General features: G+C 40.5%; 1 protein-coding gene across 21 annotated transcripts in view; it reads right to left on the reverse strand.

The window, feature by feature from the left end:
• The window catches only part of Trpm3 (transient receptor potential cation channel subfamily M member 3), an 818,801-nt gene that overhangs the window by 306,863 nt on the left and 493,093 nt on the right, over positions 1-18,845 (reverse strand). The window lies entirely within an intron of this gene.

Consider the following 18,845-nt stretch of genomic DNA (forward strand, 5'->3'; position numbering starts at 1 on the left):
TCCTTCCTTCCTTCCTTCCTTCCTTCCTTCCTTCCTTCCTTCCTTTTACCAATGCTGGTAAATGAGACAAGGACTTTATACATGGCAGACAAGTACTCAACCTCTTAGATACACATCCTCAGCCCAAGATGGTGCTTTAAATAGGCACAAAATACTATGATCTACAACAGTCTGAAAAAAAGCTGATAGTGATCTATGTTCTCAATGGGGAGTCTCTTGAAGTGAACTACTACCATAATAATTGGGGAGGAAGCATTGCTTAAGTTAGTAATCATATATTTGCACACGAAATTATTCCCATAGGTTACCTAATTCAAAGAACAACATAACCATGTTGGGGAGTTAACTTGTTGAATTGTAGGCCCTGCCAGAACCTTTGGTTGGAGAACCAGCATTGTCACAAGGAATCTCGTCAATTTATTCAAATACCATTAGCCAAAGTTTTCTCAACTGTAGAAATACAGTCTTTTCTGATTCAAAGGGCCTTTGTTAATTTTAAGCCAATGAAGACTATTAATGGGGATAGAGTACATATTTTTATTAATGAGATATACCATAGAAATATAAATCATGATGCTATTGCAATTGAGAATAAAAACAGTACAGTCTGAATATAAAAATGTTCCAGTGCTAACTCACAAATGTATTGTATATCACATATATTTTTAGTAGCATCATGATTACTTTGTGGTTAAAAGCACATCTTGCAGACCAGGAAAGGTCATGCCCTGTTCTACTTGAAACAGAACACAGTAACTCCTGGAAAATCACATTTCTTTGGAGGAAAAATACCTTCTCCCAAATCCCACATGTGGGCAGATTAAAGGACTAATAGTAATTAAAGATTGACACTGAGTGAATAAGATTAATATTAGGGAAGGATTACATAGAAAAAGATTTACATCAAAGGGTCCTTTCTCTTTCCTCCTGTAGAAAGCCTAGCACATTGAAAGAGGTCTTATGCAAAGCATCCTAAGCCTCTCAGTGCTTTCAAAGAAGCGGAAAAATATGAAGAGGTAAGCACAAATGGATTCTATTGGAAAATGCCAGGACTTATAATATGCTTAAGGTTTTATTCACAGAAAGGAATCAATCCTGTATTGGAGGGTGAACCGGGTTAGGGATATCCAGGAATTTGGGAATTCTGTTGGGAAGCTGGGAATATTATTGGGATATTTTTAGTTGGGAGTAGATAGCATAGACAGGATGAAGAGGTGCCATCTCATCACATTGATAATAGCCAGTCAGAGAGGTACCTATCTAAACAAAGATATTCTCATGTGACCAAATGCAGTATGAGTATGTCTACAAAATGTAACTGTAGACTGTTTCATGAGCAAACAAAAATGAATATTTTCAGTGTGGTTGTTGGACTGCAAGCTAGAAGCAGAATGGCACTGAGAATTCCACAGAGGTTGGTTCTTGGATATAGGGTGAATGGATTCCTAGGTTTCAGAGATTGGGGAACATCATATAGGCTGTTCTCATTTGCTGCATTTAGCACTGATATCCATAAAACAGCTCTTTATAACTGAAGATTTGTGCCTGAAGTACAAAGTCCTAAAATACTAATATCATTTTTCTTCCATTCATTTACTCAGCATATGGCCCTTGAATGCTAACAGTGTCAACCAAATAGTAGCCTCACTTTAGCACTTGTGTGTTTAGTAGTAATAAAGTATTATACAAACGTATATGAAAACAAAGAGCATAACCTCCAACCTTTTTAGAGTTCAGATCTGTGTCTGGCTGTCATATAAAATCATTATAATATTACTAACACTGATATAGCACTTGGGCATCTGCTACATAACTCAGAAGTATTCTAGCAATCTTCTAACAGGCTATGGGAGAGCTGTCTTCAAGAAGCTTTCATTCAATGCTATTATGCTGATTGTAGCTGGATCCAATGTGTGCTGGGACCCTGAGATTAATTCCTGAAAATAAATAGAGGAAGAGAGAACATTTTAAACAGCCGTACAACATTTATTAGTGTGGTGACTATACTGGATACCCCAAAGAATGGCATTAGTTCCTCTTCTAGCTGCAGTAAGCATCAAATGAGAACAGACAAGACAGCATTCTTCCAAGTATCAAGTGGAGACTCTAGTGTGACAATTCTATATGCCAGCACATGCAGAGCTGATCTTTGAAGGTGGCTCAAGTTACATTCTGTATTCTTTAGAGTTCTTAGGTATACAGAGACTTGTATTTTATCTTTCAGTTTAACAAAGAATTTAAAATGCCTACAATTTTCTATAATTGGAGAGCACTAGCTAGATCAATCCTAATAGATACAACCCTGTGTGATACAGCTTACACTGCACTGTGTGAGGAATGTAGAAGCACACAGTATAGTTCACCAGATGATGATGGTATTTGGGAAGATTCTGAATAAGTTCTGGCTAACTGGAGAAAGTAGATCACAGGAGGCATGCCTTTGAAGGTAATACATGGATCCTTGCTCTCTGCTTGCTGTCTGCCATGAGGTAGAAGCTTCCTTTTTCACACATCCCACTAATGTGATGTTCTGGTTAGGCAATCATTAACAAACTCCTCTGAACCTCTGAGCTGAAATAAATCTCTATGTTGTTTCTCAGGGATTTGTACACAGAGATGCTAAAACTAACATAGATACTATAACTATCTAGAGTTTTACAAATGAAAGAAGATTATTAATATAGTCATGAAATCTCTAATTTTCTTTCATTTCTGATATCACAATTAGAATTATCTAATACAAGGAACCTATCACAGATGACTTGTGACAATTTCCATATCCTAAAATGTATGGATTATAGAAAGGCCTCTGTATTTATGAACAAATGGAATTTTTTTGCATGGTTACTTTGTATGTCTTTTAGAAAATATTCTTTTTCAGTGACTCTAGCAGACTACAAAATATTTGAGGCAAATTTGCACTAAAGATGTATTTTCCTGGCAGAGAATAACATCAGAAGGTAAAATTATCTTAATAAGTTAAAACAATAGACTACAGTCAAATACTCTATGCAAGCCAAAAATACCAAGGATGTCTCCTTGAGAATACATTTGGAAGACAACAAATTTAACTAGAGAGACCCAGATATTAGATAACTCTAAATTAGGAATCAGGGGACAGGGAGCATTAACTGGAGGTGATTCCAATGAAATTTCATTACAGAGGAAAAATATTGTCTTTCGTAAACTCCTTCTCTAGTCAAATGGTCCAGACAGACAATAGATCACATCAGTGAGCAAAAGTGATCAACAATACAGATATTTGATAACTGATCACACAGACACTTGCGGAATAAGAATATAGGATCTGAAATGCAGCTACATGGGAGGAGCCAGTTCTAATGTTCTACATAAAAGGTGACTATTATACATAGTGCTTCATTTATATAGTTTGTAATCAACTAGAAGTGTTCAAAAGTTCCCACACAATGAAATGAGAAATCCTTAAACATAATGAAATGCTAATCACATCTCAGAGATGTGCATGCTCAATATCGAATGAAACAAAAATAGTACTTAATAACAACAGATGTCCACAAGGCAATAAGGTGTTATTAGCATTCATCAATAACATTCTATTCTCTTTATTACATTACTGCATTCTGTTGGATTAGGGAAAAGTCTTTCCTTATTGCGAACGTCAAACACACATATAATGTATTTTGATGAAATCAACCCTCCTTTCTCTCCTTTTCAGTTCTCCTCTATTCCCTTACCACGTTACCTCCCAACTTCATGAGTTCTTTTCTATAAATAATTAAATAAATCTGTGGAGCCCACTTAATGCTGCCTGCATGTTCGTGGATGTGGACTGCATTCCAGAAGAAAATTTACTCTGCCTCCTGTCAATTGCCAATAGCTTCTATGTCAAGGATGGGAATTCATTGGCCCTTTCCCTTTCCATGTTAGCCTTTGTCTGGCTTTGTCATTTCATGTTTGTGTATGTGTGCGATATCCTTTGTGAGTTTATGTATGCAACAACTCTACCATGTCCGAGAAATAATGTTTCTCTTCTTTCAGCCTCTTGTTCTACAATGATCCCTGTCCTTTGAGGGGATAGAGAAGATATGATACAAATGCCCTATTTAGAATTAAGCACTCCACAAACTTTTATCATTTAGCAAAATGAAAGTATTAGGTTCTTTTCTAGGGCTTACGTGACCTAGCCAGTCATGAGCATTTGGCCCACTACATATGATTTCTGCCTTGTGGAACAGTCTTTACATCAAGTCTGAAAGTGTTTGTTTATTCCCATAACTTTTGCACCACTACTACATGAACATACTTTGTCAATTTAGCCATCATTACAGCTTACAATATTCATAGCTGGGTAGGATTCCAAATAACAAATAACCATAGCAAGTTTGGTGTGAAGCAATACTAAAACCAGGAGATTTATGCCTTATGAGAAGGAATTTCTGTAGTTGATAAGTTTCATATTTGTCATTGTGGTATAAAGTTCTGCCTACTTCAGCACAGCTGGACACTAAGAAACCCTTTCAGTAGGTGTAAAAATTGAAAATCATGAAAGATAGTGTATATGGGTTCAGAGCTGACTCCTGATTTCCTAGCAATCACACTGAAATTTTTTTTTAAATTGGATTGTACAGTGTTTAAATCTTTAGAAAATCTAAGCTGAGTTTTCCCAGAGGACAGTTCTTATAAAAATGATAAGAAGTCTGTAGTTAAATGTCCCCAACTGGGAAAGGGAAATTATTTCATTTAATAGAGAACAGAAACACAGTATGTTAATGGCTTGAAAGATTAAAGAAACAATAGTTTCTAAATTATGTCAGTTAATATAAGAGAAAATTCTCTTTACTGCTGTGCATCAACTCACTGGCAATTAAGGACATGTAGTTCAAGGAGAGCCAGATGGGCAAATTATACCAGGGCTAAAGTTATCTGTTAGGTCACAGATAACCAACAGTTTATGACAAAACAAAGTGTCTTTACTTCCTTTCCTGGATTTTGCTTTGTTCTGGGGATTCCCTGATTGAATAAGATCCCTGACAAGTGCTATGCACTGAGTGACTCTAGAAAACCAAGTGAAAGAGGCATAGCCAGAAGCCCTACTTTTAAAGACTTCTTTGTAGAAATTAAGCATTTAAAGAAAAAGAACAAATGATCATTGGGAATTCAGTGCACAATTAGGAAAAAAGCTGAAAATGGATCAGAGAATTGGTGACCAAATGCTCACTCCAGGAAGCACGCGCTATAACCTGTAGCACCCAATCAGGAGTTCCAGTGCATCCTGTAGAATAAATTGCATTACCTGTAGTATGAGTAGTCCATTCACTGCGGTCAACCTTTATTGTCCTTCCTACTTTTCTCCTGGTGACACTCCACACCCTGACTGGAGGGCAGGACTTCTAATTTCACCTTAAATCATGGTGATGGTCTGACCTAGTCCTTGGTTTCTGGTTCATGGGACTAACAGAGGGCCAGAAAGGCCAGTGCACATGAAGGTGAGCATGAAGGGGCAGGCCCTTACAATAACTTCAAAAGGGCAGTATTTTCCTGCTGGATTGAGACACTGTAAAGCACATGCCTTTGAGGTTCAGAAAAGGCTTCTAAAAGCATTTTCAATCATTTGCCCAGTAGGATACAGTGGGTGACTTTTCACATTTGTCTTCAACATAAATCATCAGTTGGTTTGCTTTAATATCTGCCTTTCACTGCATGCTATTTATATACTATTGTGTTCTAGGAGGAAGCACATAGCCCCAAATGAAAGCAGCATGCAAAAGAAAGAAGAATCAGGATGGAGGTCTCATATGTCATCAGGAATTAGGGAAAACAGCTCATCGGACTGGCCTATTGGGTGTGTCTGTGATAATGCAAATCAGAGCACGATACTATGTTGATCACTTGGCTCCCTGTAGCTAATGTAGATTAATGCCTCTCTTTAAACATTTTCAGGAAAAATAGTTCATGCTAATAGCATCTACTAACTTTACATTGCAGTTGATACTATGAGGATCTAGAGACAACTTACAGTTTATTAATTACTTTATAGGTAATTGCTATACAATTTAATTAATACAGGGGACATAGTATCCAGGTCACTCCCTGGAATGAATCCCCATTAAGATGGAGGGACAAGTATTAATATGAAGTAGTAAGTTCTGGACTTTCATATCTAGACTAAAGATTTCTTTTCAGTGAGTAAACTTATTAAGATATGACATTCAACTTTCCTTAATTTGTTTGATTTTTCTTTTGAGACAAGGGTCTCACTATGTAGCCTGGCTAGCATAGAACTCATTATGTAGACCAGACTGGCCTCAAATTCACAGTCTCCTGTTTCTCCTAGGTGCTTGGGTTAAAGGTATGTGCCACCAAGCACAGTCATTAGTTTTGCATTTAAGTTAGGTAATTTAAACTTGATTTTAGTTAGGAACTTTGTGTTCATAGATGGGGAAAGAAGTGGTAGGAGGGGCAGAGAAGGAAGGATTATGAACACCAAGGATGTGTGAAGAGGCCATGTGGAAAACTCCTGTTTTATAAGCTGCATAGACATGTGTGACTATGCTTATCTCAGACCTCAAGGTTACCAAAGCCACACCACACACACAGAAATACAGGCCATTGCTATTGCTCCTGATTGTCCATCAGAACTTATTGCTGTATTGCTAAAGGCACAAAATGCTTTGATCACAGAACATGGAAAAAGCAACTTGGTGCTGACCTGGGAGTATCCTTCTTGCTCACCAAGGTGCTATGTCTGCTACTGGAGGGAAAAGTCATCAACAGCAGTGAACATGTGAGTTACAACAATGACTGCTGTTGCCCTAGCTACCATAGTGGCACCAATATTATGGGGGTAACCAACAGCTTGGTGATTCAGTTTAAGACTCACTCCACAGGAAAAAATACCTGGTACCATAAATATGGCTAAGAACCCATGTCTAGGGAGCTCACAGGATCTAGGGTTGAATTTTCTACTCTTATTTCACTGAGCATAGTATCAAAGTGCCATTTAAATTTATAACTCAAAACCTATAGATTAGTACAGCTCTCTGACCTCATTGGAGAAGTTTCTTTGTGAAGTGCACAGGCCACAAATGGAACCTCTATACCATATCAACCCCCTGAAAGGTTCAGGAACCATTGCAGATGACGAGGCTATGAGACTAAAATACTCTGAGAGCTTCCACATACATGGAAGTGTTTTGTAGTGAGGACACGGCTGGTTTTCGTCGCTTTCCCACCTCTAAGGAATGACACATGTGTGCTTGCTGTTTACCTGAGTCTCATAGAACAAACTCTCAGCACAGACATTCTTTTTCTTTGGTGGCTGAGGGTAGGGGTCATACAGAATGAAGTCACCACTGAATATCTCCTCGGCAGCACACAGCACACAATCATATGCATGTGATTTTCTTTCACTAAGGCTTCTGTTTCCAACCTTTCTAGCTGATCAAGAGGCAGACTCAACACACAGAAACAAAATAACAGGAAGGCTGGACAAGATCTGGTGTCTAAGGTACTGATGAGGAGAAACTGTCAGGTCCCAGTGCTGATCCAGCATGGCTGGGGTTTGAACTTTCGCCTAGCCACACTCAGCAGTCAGCGGAACAGTAGTTATGGTTGCCATTCCTCTACTCAAAGTCTGGGAAACCTCATTTCCTCTGTGTCAGACTCTGTTCAGCAAATGCTGCCAGTGAGCACGAGCTGTTTGGGACGAGTCACTCTGAAAGAACACATCCTCACTTGGGGGAGGCTGAACTATGGGTTGTATCTTGACCAGGAAAGAAACCCAGTAGTTGTAAGAGTCAAGTCAGTCATTTGGTTTTTGTTGTCAACTGTCACTTTGAGTAATCATCATGTCAACTGCTTTTTATCTTCTGGAAATACTACGATGAGCAAAATATAAGATTTTTGTTTTGAGGGTCTATTTTGTTCTGAGTATAGCAACAGATGCCTAGGATCCTTCATGCATAAGTCACAGCTCCTGGCATCTAGTTCATCCTGTGTGAGTATGGGAGGTGAATGACCTGTAACTTGATCTTGACATTGTTGGGGTTGGTGGGGGGAAGGTTGTTGGCTGGCATCTCAGTAAACCTTTGATGCTGCGGAAGCTCACAGGACCAAAGCCTCCAGCTTCCAGCCTGGTAAAGCATCTGTCACTAGTATTCTGAATACCAGTACAAGGCACTGTGTATTTTTCTGGAAATGTAGAAGAGAAGGCGCAGTGGACAGGGGATGTAAAGATGTTATCTATTTAGCTGGCAAGAGAAAAATCACAGCGGGACTCTTTCCCAGGAAGGAATTCAGAAACCAGATCCAGCACAAAGGAAAGATGAGCCCCGTTGGTTGGTAGCTCACCATCATTTCCTGTGTTGATACATTAACATTTTCAGATATAATGGGCCTCTTTTTATTTTTCCAGGCCACTAGGCACAGACAATGTGCCCAGAGAATTACACAAAGCTGGCCCAGCAGCAGGGCTTTGCACTTGAAACAAAGATCTGGATTTTTCTGCCTGTTCAGAGAGAACTGGGACATGAAGACACAGATGACTGGCATGTTTGGTTGTGAGGATTAGCTGGGTTCTGCGGAATGCCACGCTGGCACCCTGAGCTTGCATTCTGCACCTTGTCATGCCACTGCCTTAAAAGGAATGTCCCCCTTCTTCTTAAAAGCATTTTGGGGTTGCTTATCAAAATAAAAGAAGTTGCAGTAAAAAGGAGGGAATTGCTGTTAGGATTCAGTACATTTCTTAACAAGGAACTGAAATAGAATCAGCTTGCCTTTTTCCAGAGGTGGTCTACTCTAGAGACTATTTAAAGCAAAATTCTGAAGAGAAAATACTGACGAGTGATCACAAAAAACCATAGACTAAGCAACAAGAGCAGGGCTTGTGTTTGTCATAATTTGGGGTATATTGCTGGCACCTAGCAGGTTTCTCTTATGTAAGTTCACACTGAGCAGATGTAAGCGGACATGACAGATGAGCACATATTGCACACAATCAAGCAAAGAAAGTATGAGACACTGTTTTCCCTGAAGTGTGGAACTGGGTAAAGATTTAAATTGTCAGATGTTTTAACTGTTATATTTTATTTGATTAATAAATAAATTAATTTATTAACTTAATAAAAATATAAGGGTACCCCCTTTTGCTCTTGGAAATCCAATTCTCATAAAACAGCCTCAAAAAATTATATTTACTGACTGAAATTATATTTCACTTGCCATGAAAGGAAAAACAGAATCTTGAGTGATTAATTTATTTCTAACCATAGCTCCATCAGCCAAATGCCCTCTCTAGGTCATTCCTGTAACTTGAATGAAGAAGCAGCTCCAGGAGGGCTCTGAAGAAGAGGAGGGATAAAAACAAAGGATTTTAGAGGAAGACAGCAAGTAGGCCTTCCTTCAGAAAGCAGAGCTTGCTGGAGCCCTCTGAGTCTCTAATTGATGGGCCTGGAGCAGCCAGGGTGTGGTTCCCTACAGTTCTCAATGATTCCAAGGTAAGAGGCCCAGGGAGGGGCTAAACTGGATTTAGCATATTTTGAGAAGGCCAGGTGGTCATGCAGAACACTTTCTTTTCAAAAGAAGTAACATAAACTTTTAGTAACTTATAAACATTGTTTAGAGTGCCATTAATGGCCTGTCTTTTCACTGAAGAGTTTTAAATTTTGTTTTAGATTTATTTATTTTATGTTATATGTATGACTGTTTTGTCTACAAGTATGTCTGTGCACCATGTTGGTGCAGTTCCACAGGAGTCAGAAGAGAGGGTATTGGATTCCCTGACAGTGGAGTTATAGGTGGTTATGAGCCACTATGTGGGTGCTGGGAACTGAACCTGGGTCCTCCTCAGGAGCAGCAAATACTCCTAACCACTGAGATATCTACCCAGTTCTCAGTGTTCTGTTTTTAATATTATCTAATATGAAAGAAGCCTTTCTACTATCATGTTTATATTTCAGAGTCCAAAGTAGTTTTATGCTGGGAATGCCCTCATAGTAATCTCAATCTCCACCACACCCACCTCACTTGTGGTATGGTTTAAAGAAGCAGACAAGCAAAATGGCTTTGGCAGGTTTCAAGGTACCTAGCAAGATGCCTGTTAACCTGAAGTATACCACTTCCAAACCATCAGTGGCAATTTGACAATTAGATATGAGTCCCATCAGTCAATGATTAATTATTCATGTCATCACTTGAATCTCTAAGCTTATTAGTGAATCATATTCTAGAACAATATATCCTGAATCCACTTCTTCCAGTGCACTGTTTCTGCAAGGTAAGTGCTTCCAAGGGCTGTAAAGGTAAACAATTGAGTGACTGCTGCTTTCTACAGATATCAAGGGACATCACTGTGGGACCATGAAGGATAGCTTGGTTTCTGGTAGAGCACTGGCTAGAAATGGCTGGAGACCCTGCTAGGGATGGCATACATTTCGCCATGCTCCCAGACTCCAGGCTCCTGACATGAGGCCAAGACCTCCATTGATCAGCGCCTTTCAGTCTCCTAAAACAATGCCCCTACCAGCCCCTCCACAGGTAGAGGTTGTGACTACAGGCCTCAGCCTCAAGAGATGTCCATATTAATCAGATACCTGAAGGCCAGAGGGCATAGCCAATTAAGCATTCCTTCCCAGACTCTCCTCCTTACAAACAGTATTTAACCAAAGGCTCACCCTGAGGGTGCGGTGGTACAGCCAGATTCATCCACTTTCCACCATGACAATAAACCCTCTAAAATTATTGACTTCCTGCCCCCTCCATGGGGAACCGTAGAGAAGGCCTTTAACTAATGAGCCGCTGCTGCTGCCATTCCTGACACAGAGGCCACCAATTTAAACAAGCTAGCTGACCCAGTCAAGTGAGTTCTGGTAGCAAAGAGTCTCAACTCGCGGGGCTTCGCTTTCGTCCCTCTCGGCTCTTCCGAGGCTACCAGTGGTGCCTGGTTGCCCATGAGTCTGAGACCAGTCAATCCCCACATGCCTTCTTGTCTGGAGGTCCTCAATCAAAAGCCCTGCCCCCACCCCTGCGCCTGGGCGGAGCCCCACAGCATCCGCTCTGAACTCAGTCAAATTCCCAAGCTTCTGCTCTCTAGAGCCTAGGGATCCACAACTCCGCCCAACAGGACCCATGCCCGCCCACTAACGAGCTAACAGCCCCACACATCGCCATACTGAACATCATGTTCATACCACTAGAGAAAGCCTTTTCATTTTGTTTATGCTAGCACTTCTGAAACTACTTAATTAAAAGTTCCTTAATCCTTCATTTGGAAACCAGAAATAACAGGAAATAACTTATGGGAGACACTGAAGTACCTATAGTAGAATTTTGACAAAGTACCATAAACGGAGGGGATCCATTACCTGGCACTTTATCCTATTTTCTCTCAATAGCATCTACTAAATTTCTTTGAAGAGCAGTAGCGTGGTATAGACAGGTTTTCTAGCCATACACAGAAGCAACAGCACCTTCAAATACCTGGAAAGCACGTATGTAACAAATGAACTTTTGTCATCTAAAGGACACGACCTCTAAGGGGATGAAATTGAAGGCTGAATCATGCTCTCCTTCCTGTAGGACCTCGATTCTGATGGAGAGGTCCTCTCTTATTTTGTAATCCCAACTTCTGTGGTCTCAAGTCAACAGTGAGTATGGGTGACACCAGAATAAAATGAAGTAAGGACTGTTCCTCAACAACTTAATCCTTCCCTTCTGCTGAACTGCCCTTTTTATGACAGTATTTAGGGGAAGACTGTGAGCCACCAACTATCTTATACAAAGACTCTTAATGCAATGGGCAGGAATTTTTACGTTTCCACCAACCGCAGAAAAAACACAAGGAGGAATGACAGAAGAAAATATAACATACATTGGTATAACAAATGATTGTCCACTGGGCTCATTTTCTGTTCATAAACTTATGAGAGGAAGAAGCTGATGGATCCAGAATGATCCTTCCCTCAACCTGGACTAGAAGAGGAAGAAGAAAAGGAAGAAGAGCAGGAGGAAAAGGAGGAGGAGGAGAAGGAGGAGGAGGAGGAGGAGAAGGACGAGGAGGGAGAGGGATAAGGTCAGAAATGGAGAGGGTTAGGGACTCCAGAGGGGTTAAACTGGTGTCAACCATCGGCTAGATTCTAGGGAGGTAAGCACCAGGGGTTCCTGGAAGCTTGCAAAAGGCTCTTTCAAGCCCAAGTAGTAATTCTTCTGAGATGGTACTGTAGATCTCACCAAAGTAAAAATGGATGACAGCTTAAAGGAGAAGTTGAAGACCAGCCAGATGGCTCACTCGGTGAAGATCTTTGCTGAAAAGTCAGAGTTTGATTGGTAGAACACAAACAGTGGTAAGAACCGACTCCCTCAATTATCCTTTGACCTTCACACATGTGCCTAGGCACACACATACACATAAACACACAAAAGAGAACATGAGCTACAAGTAGGAAAGGCAGGTAGTTTCAAGAGTAAGTATGAAGTTAAATTGGCAGGACAAAGCCAAATGTATGAAATGTAATTTACTCACTTCTACATGTGTACATGTTCATGTGTGCATGTGCTTATGTGTGTATGCATGTGTGTGTGCTCTGGAGATGGACTCCATACTCTGGAAGGCCAGTCACTTCTCCTGAAACATGGTCTCTCATAAGTTTTGAACTCACCGATTAGGCTAGACTGGCTGGCCAAAGAGCCTACCTCTGTCTTCTCAGCACTGAGATTACACCTGTACACTAGCACACTGGGTAGCTCTCGTGGGTTCTGGGAATGGAACACAGGTTCATGTTTGCATGGCAAGCACTTTACTGACTGAGGTATCCCCAAGTCCTGTCACAGACATATGCGATCCTATTTCTTACGTTACAACTCACTGAGAACAGTGCCGTTTTATTTAAACAAAACAGTTGATCTTTGACTTTCATAGATTTTTATCTGTTTCAAGTTGCCTGCTTGATATGATGTACTCATGACCTCACATCCTCACTATTGTTGCTTTCAAGGGCTTTGCTGGCATGTGCAGCTTGATGAAAAGTTCCCATCATCCCTCAAGCGGTCCTGGTGGAGTAGGCAAAGCAGTGCTTTGCCCTCCTCCTTCATTTGCATACTATAAACTCTCATGCTCTGTTTAGCACTGAGTTTTTCACATTACTGTGCTTTTCACTGGTTATTTGCTGTGAAATTCTTCCCCAAGCATAGTGCTGAAGTTTTACACAGTCTTCCTCAGTGCAAGAATTCTGTGCCATGCATTAGGAAGGAAGAATATTTTAGATAAGCTTAGTTCAGGCACCAATTGTATGTAGCCCTGAGTGCTGTGTTAATGACCCAGCAATGTGTATTAGATAAGGCGGTTTTTGCCAGGCATGGCGGGACAAACCTGCAATCCCAGTACTCAAAAGGCTGCTGAGGAAAATCATGCACTTGAGGCCAGTAAGGATGAGCTGTTAAGATCCTGTCTTAAAATCCCTCCCAAAGAGAGTAAGCAAATGAACCAATATATAAAAGCAAGTTCTCCTTAAAGAGGCATGGATGTAGCTCAGTGCAGTGCATCGGCTATGTGTGTGACAAGCAGTTGTGAAAGATGGTTGGCAGAGACTTACACGGATCCAATTATGCATTAGACTATAGAACAAAAATAGAGCAGAGAATGCCTCACTACACAGGGGTGATTTCAGACCAATCTGGCACCAAGAACTAGAAAATTGTGTGTAAATGTTTGATGATGTTGAGCTGTAAAGTCAGCATGAACTCGTGAGTCTAAAATAGCACAGAAGAGAAAGCCATTGAGCTAGCAAAGTGGTGTTGAGAGAAACTAATGAGAACCAAGGCTAAGGAAACTTGAACTAGACACATGAGTCGGAAGACCAAATCTTGTGACAATTTCATTTCCCCAACTGAGTCTACTGAAAGTATCTGGGATGCAAAGAGCTGAAGCATGTAAGCTTGAAGAATAGCAAATGAAGTGTTTACATTGGACCAGTGCACACAGGGAAAGCTGTGGGTCCATTAACACAGTCCGCATAATAACAGCACACAGACAGAAGCAATGGAATACAGAAACAAGGATCAAACCCACAATTGGTACATGACACAATTGGCACTTCCCAGCAGCAGAGACAGGATAAATGGTGCCAGGTGGCTTGACTATAATATGTGGCTCAACAAATAAAATGCCATCATCTCCCATCCCCAGGTGGGTTTGGATATGAATGGGAGACAGGAAACAAGCACTCCGGAAGACAACGTATCTTTGATGCAGACAAAGACTTCTTAGGTACAAGGTAGGAGAACAAGCTAACTAAGATAAACTGTAGTATGTCTGAGATGTGTACATCTCTTCATAGGAAAACTCAGTTATGGGAATTAAAATGAAAACCACCAGCCAGGTATCCAGGTTCCATACAAAAACACGAGAGCCACCAAACTCAGAAAAGATAGAGAGTGCCGAGGAGTGGGAGGAAGAGTTTGTACACTTCCTCTGGCTCCATCTCTCATTGTCAAAGTCACCTCCTTAGAACACCATCTCTTCCATTTCTAGATTGAGACAGCTAGTCTTTGCAGGCTGCCTTTAGGAAACGTCTAGAGAGATGATGGGACACCAGCCCTGAGCCTTCTAATGAGGTAGGTTTGGCATGTGAACCAGAATTGCTATATCACCAGTCACAGCAGGCATGAGGGAGACAGGCTGAAGCCATAGCAGCTGTGATGGCTATCTTGGTTGTCAACTTGACACTTCTGGAATTAACCAAAACCTAAAGCAGTTGAACACATTTTGTAGGAATTGTTCTTGGTTGGATTATTTCAAGTGGAAGACCTACCCCAAATCTGGACCACACTCTTTAGTGGTAGCCTGTATGTAAAAAGACACAGAAGCAGGAGGCTTTTGCTCATTGCCTGCTTGCTCTCCCTCTCACTGGCAAGTTCATTTATTTCCTTCCTGAACTACTCTTTTACTGGCAGTGGAACCCACTTCATTGGGATTGCAGTGTGTTACAGTTGAAAACTGGCAGCTCTCTAGATCCTCCCAGGGACTCCAGCACCAGGTTAGGACTATACAGACATCCAGTCTTGTGGATTGAACATATATCCGATGCTTGGCCTTTCTTTTAGGAGACAGTCATTGTTGGACTATTTGGACCACAGCCTGTAAGCCATTCTAACAAATCTCTTAAAATATATTACACACGGACAAACACGCACACACACACACACACACACACACACACACACACACTTTAATTCATTCCATTCTGTTCTGTTAAAGAAACTGTTCTCTAAAATAACTCTAAAAACTCTCTAGCGTTCTGTTCCTTTCAAGAAGCCTGATTAATAAATACAACAGACATGAAGGGAGCTGTACTGATGCTCAATATTACTCTACAGCAGAGAAAGTTCATAGAAATTAGGGCAGCTATTCCATAAACAGGTAGTCAAAGTCTCGAAAAATTTCTGTGATAACCACATTCTTAATCATTTGTATTCTTTCCTATTTCTCCTGCTTTCAAGTGCAGTGAAAATAAAAATGAGGAAAATATGAGACAAAACAAATACATCTTTAGAAGATGAATCATTGGGTTACTATGTTACAGCTTTCTGTTTAGGTTCTGACTGTAGAGGTTCTGAGACCACACATGAGTACAGTTGCCACTCACCACAGGCTCCCCCCATGCCCTGGCATATAGTTACTGTTTTCTTTGTCCAGCAGCCCTGGATGATAGTTAATCCCATTGTCTGAGTGTGCAGCCATCACTAGCCCTAGCAACGTATACCTTTCCTGCCTCATGCATCTTTAACTTTGTTGCAGTGTCACTGAGCTAATCCACCCTGATGTTCAAGGACCTGGCTACTGGTGCCCTAGCTTTTTCCTGTAAGTGTGGCTGGAGAATGCTGTTCTCATGAGATGCTGCAAGGCATTCAGTGCTTGACAAGTGTTCTGTGGGCCAACATTGTTGGGACCCCTAGATCACACAGCCTAAATAAGCTCACTATTGGAGGTCTTCTCAGACAAGGGCTATGAAAGAGGGATGTGGAAATAGCCATTCCCCAAATTGCTGAGGACTCCAGTTGTAGGACTCATGTCGAGCAGAACACACAGTAGGACAGATTTTGTTTCATTGACTAGTGGTTTTTTTCCCCTTCCCTTCATGGCTGTTTTGGGTCTCTTTACCAAGGTCCTGTTTTAGGACCATTTTAAAAGTACTAGTGCTTTTCCCGAGGCTTTATTTGGACAGACATTTCTTTATATTACTGTTTCTTCTCCTGGATAAGAGCACATAAAGTCACTAAGAGAAAAAAGAGAGGTAGGCTCTGATAGGATCTCATGAATTCACTCAGACTTTTCAAATTAAAGGTGCATCAATTTAACAAGGCAACCACAACAGTGTGTCCTGAGATAGCTATGCATGACTCTGAACACATTTGTAGATGACAGTGTCATATCCAGATGTCAAAAACACCTCTGGAATTTTGATGATACTAACGTAAACCTTTCTCTATTTTGTATCCAAACATACAAACATCTGTCAGCTCCTTCCAACTGGGACCCCAAAAGGCACCTTTAATTTGAAGTGTCTGAGTGAATTCATGAGATCCTATCAGAGCCTACTTCTCTTTTTTTTCTCTTAGTGATCATTGCCATCACTAGCCCATCAGATTCCATCAGAGGCATGGACATCCATTCCTCCATTCCTACCCTCCTTCTGGAAGGCCACCTAGATCTTGGCAGTCTGGTTTGTAGAGATGCCTTGCACCTGTTTTCCCTTTGTTCTCATTATTAAATCACCTGTTTTAGTGGTCCCTTCGCCTTTCTCAGCTGTGCTACCACATCACCCATGTTAAGAAGCCCAACATAGACAAAGTATGTTGGTATTGTCTCAATTGGTGCTGATGGTGAAAGATATTTGTAGCCAGGATAAGTAAGAATGAGGAGGAAGAGAAAAAAAGAGGAGGCTGAAGGAGGATTCAAAGGAGATGATTAAGTATTTAAAAGGATTAGTATTGTCTTCTCTGAGAATCTTAGTAGTGAATTTTTCTGTTTTTGCTCCAGGCACTCTATAATTCTCTTTTATTGAAAGACATGATATAAGGATGTCAACTACAAGTTAAACTCTTTCTTAAGTGTTTGAACTATAAAATAAAATAATATTTTCATGAACCACATATTAGGCTGAGGAAAATCATTTTGTCGCTTGATGTAAAAGTCAACAGCTTTCCTAAGATGTTCTGAGGACCTGGGGGCTGGAATGGGTGAGGGATCACTGGCCACCTAGAGCAAAGTAGAACTCTTTAGTTTAGATTCTTCCCATCTGGGGGAGTAAGGAGACAAAATAAACGAGGTTGGGATGCTCTACAGAGATGCACATGAAAACATTACTTGGGTACTTAATCTTAAAATCAATACCTGTGTTTACAGAACACTGCTCAGTAAAGTGAGCAGCCTATGGGGTGACAAAGCAAGGGTGTACACTGCTCCTGAAACAGTCTGTGAGAAGAGACCTAGGGAGGAAGGCTGCAAAGGCAAGAAATGAGAGGAAGGACAAGAAAGCTAAAGATACACTGGTCATCAACTCTACTGCATGTATGGTGGTTTGCATTCTGTTCCCTGTCACCCTCCTTCTGTCTTCCAGCTTTTATGATGTTAAGGCACATTTGACATCTGATCAACTGCACTTTCCTAACGCTATAGTAGGATGAGGATGAAAACACAAAATCCTCAATCATCACTACACATGTGTATACTTGCCCATCATCACCAAGCTTTCTCATGTGTAATCCCCACTTTCTACACCAACTACAGGCTCCTTCAAGTAACCAACTTATTGAATCTCTATAAAATACTATCAAATTGTGCAACTTATAAATGCAGAGTGTGGCTTCTGTGTACACTTTTCTTACAGATCATTGTTAAGACAATTCTACTCCAAATGACAGAAAGTCATTTCCTTTATTATTTCCAAATTTGATTAAGCCGTCTTTCATAATATCTGATTTTGTTTCCAGGATGCTGGTCGTCTAGCATCATTCAGAGGCATGAACTCTGAATTCCATCTATGAACACAGAGAGGCCAATAGTTTTATTTGATTTTCCTAGAAATAAATTGCTGTTATATTCTTACAGCCACTGTGGATGAAATCCCTGGCTGCAGTACAAAGTCAAGTGACCTCTTCACACTCCGCTGAGCAAGGTTATTGGCCCCCAGGCTTCCTGTTTTGCACATCACCACCGCAAGTGAGAGTGCTCTACAGAGGGGCAAGAAGCAGAAAACGAAGGTCAACAGGTTCACATATACTTTTTAACACACAAGTCCAAAAGCAGTAGAGAAAATAGCTGCTGTTAAATCTCAAGACTTCTGCAGCAAGATATGAACAGATAGAAAATTGTAATTTAAATGAATGACTAGTTAGGGTTTTCAAGGACTAATTAGTCATAAGGAATATTTTTTTTTAAATGTCTGCACTCAAGTAAAGATACATATCAAGCTGTGATGTAAACATGAGTGTATTGGGTTCTTATAATTTTAAATATAATTTACGGGTCTCTGGGTATGCACAGGAGTTCATTGCAACCACTTTGCAAAATTTTCAGTGTAAAATATTAATTTATATATCAAAATCTTGACAACATAAAAACTGTCAAGCTACAGGTTCTTGATTTCTTCTACATGATGGCCACAGATCACATGTACGCGCTGGGTCACCAGTATATTCTACTGATTATGGGAAGACTGGGCAAGGAAGAGAGTGATGAAGGTACAAGCACTGTATATTGTTCCCTGACATACTAAGATGGAACATGGCCCTTAGTGATGCCTGGAAAACCACATCATCTTAATCACTGTAAACACAACAGGAAGTAGGTTTACATCAAAACAAACTCC

This window comes from Grammomys surdaster, unplaced genomic scaffold, assembly GCF_004785775.1.
Source record: "Grammomys surdaster isolate TR1022 unplaced genomic scaffold, NIH_TR_1.0 141, whole genome shotgun sequence".
Taxonomy (NCBI): Eukaryota; Metazoa; Chordata; class Mammalia; order Rodentia; family Muridae; genus Grammomys; species Grammomys surdaster.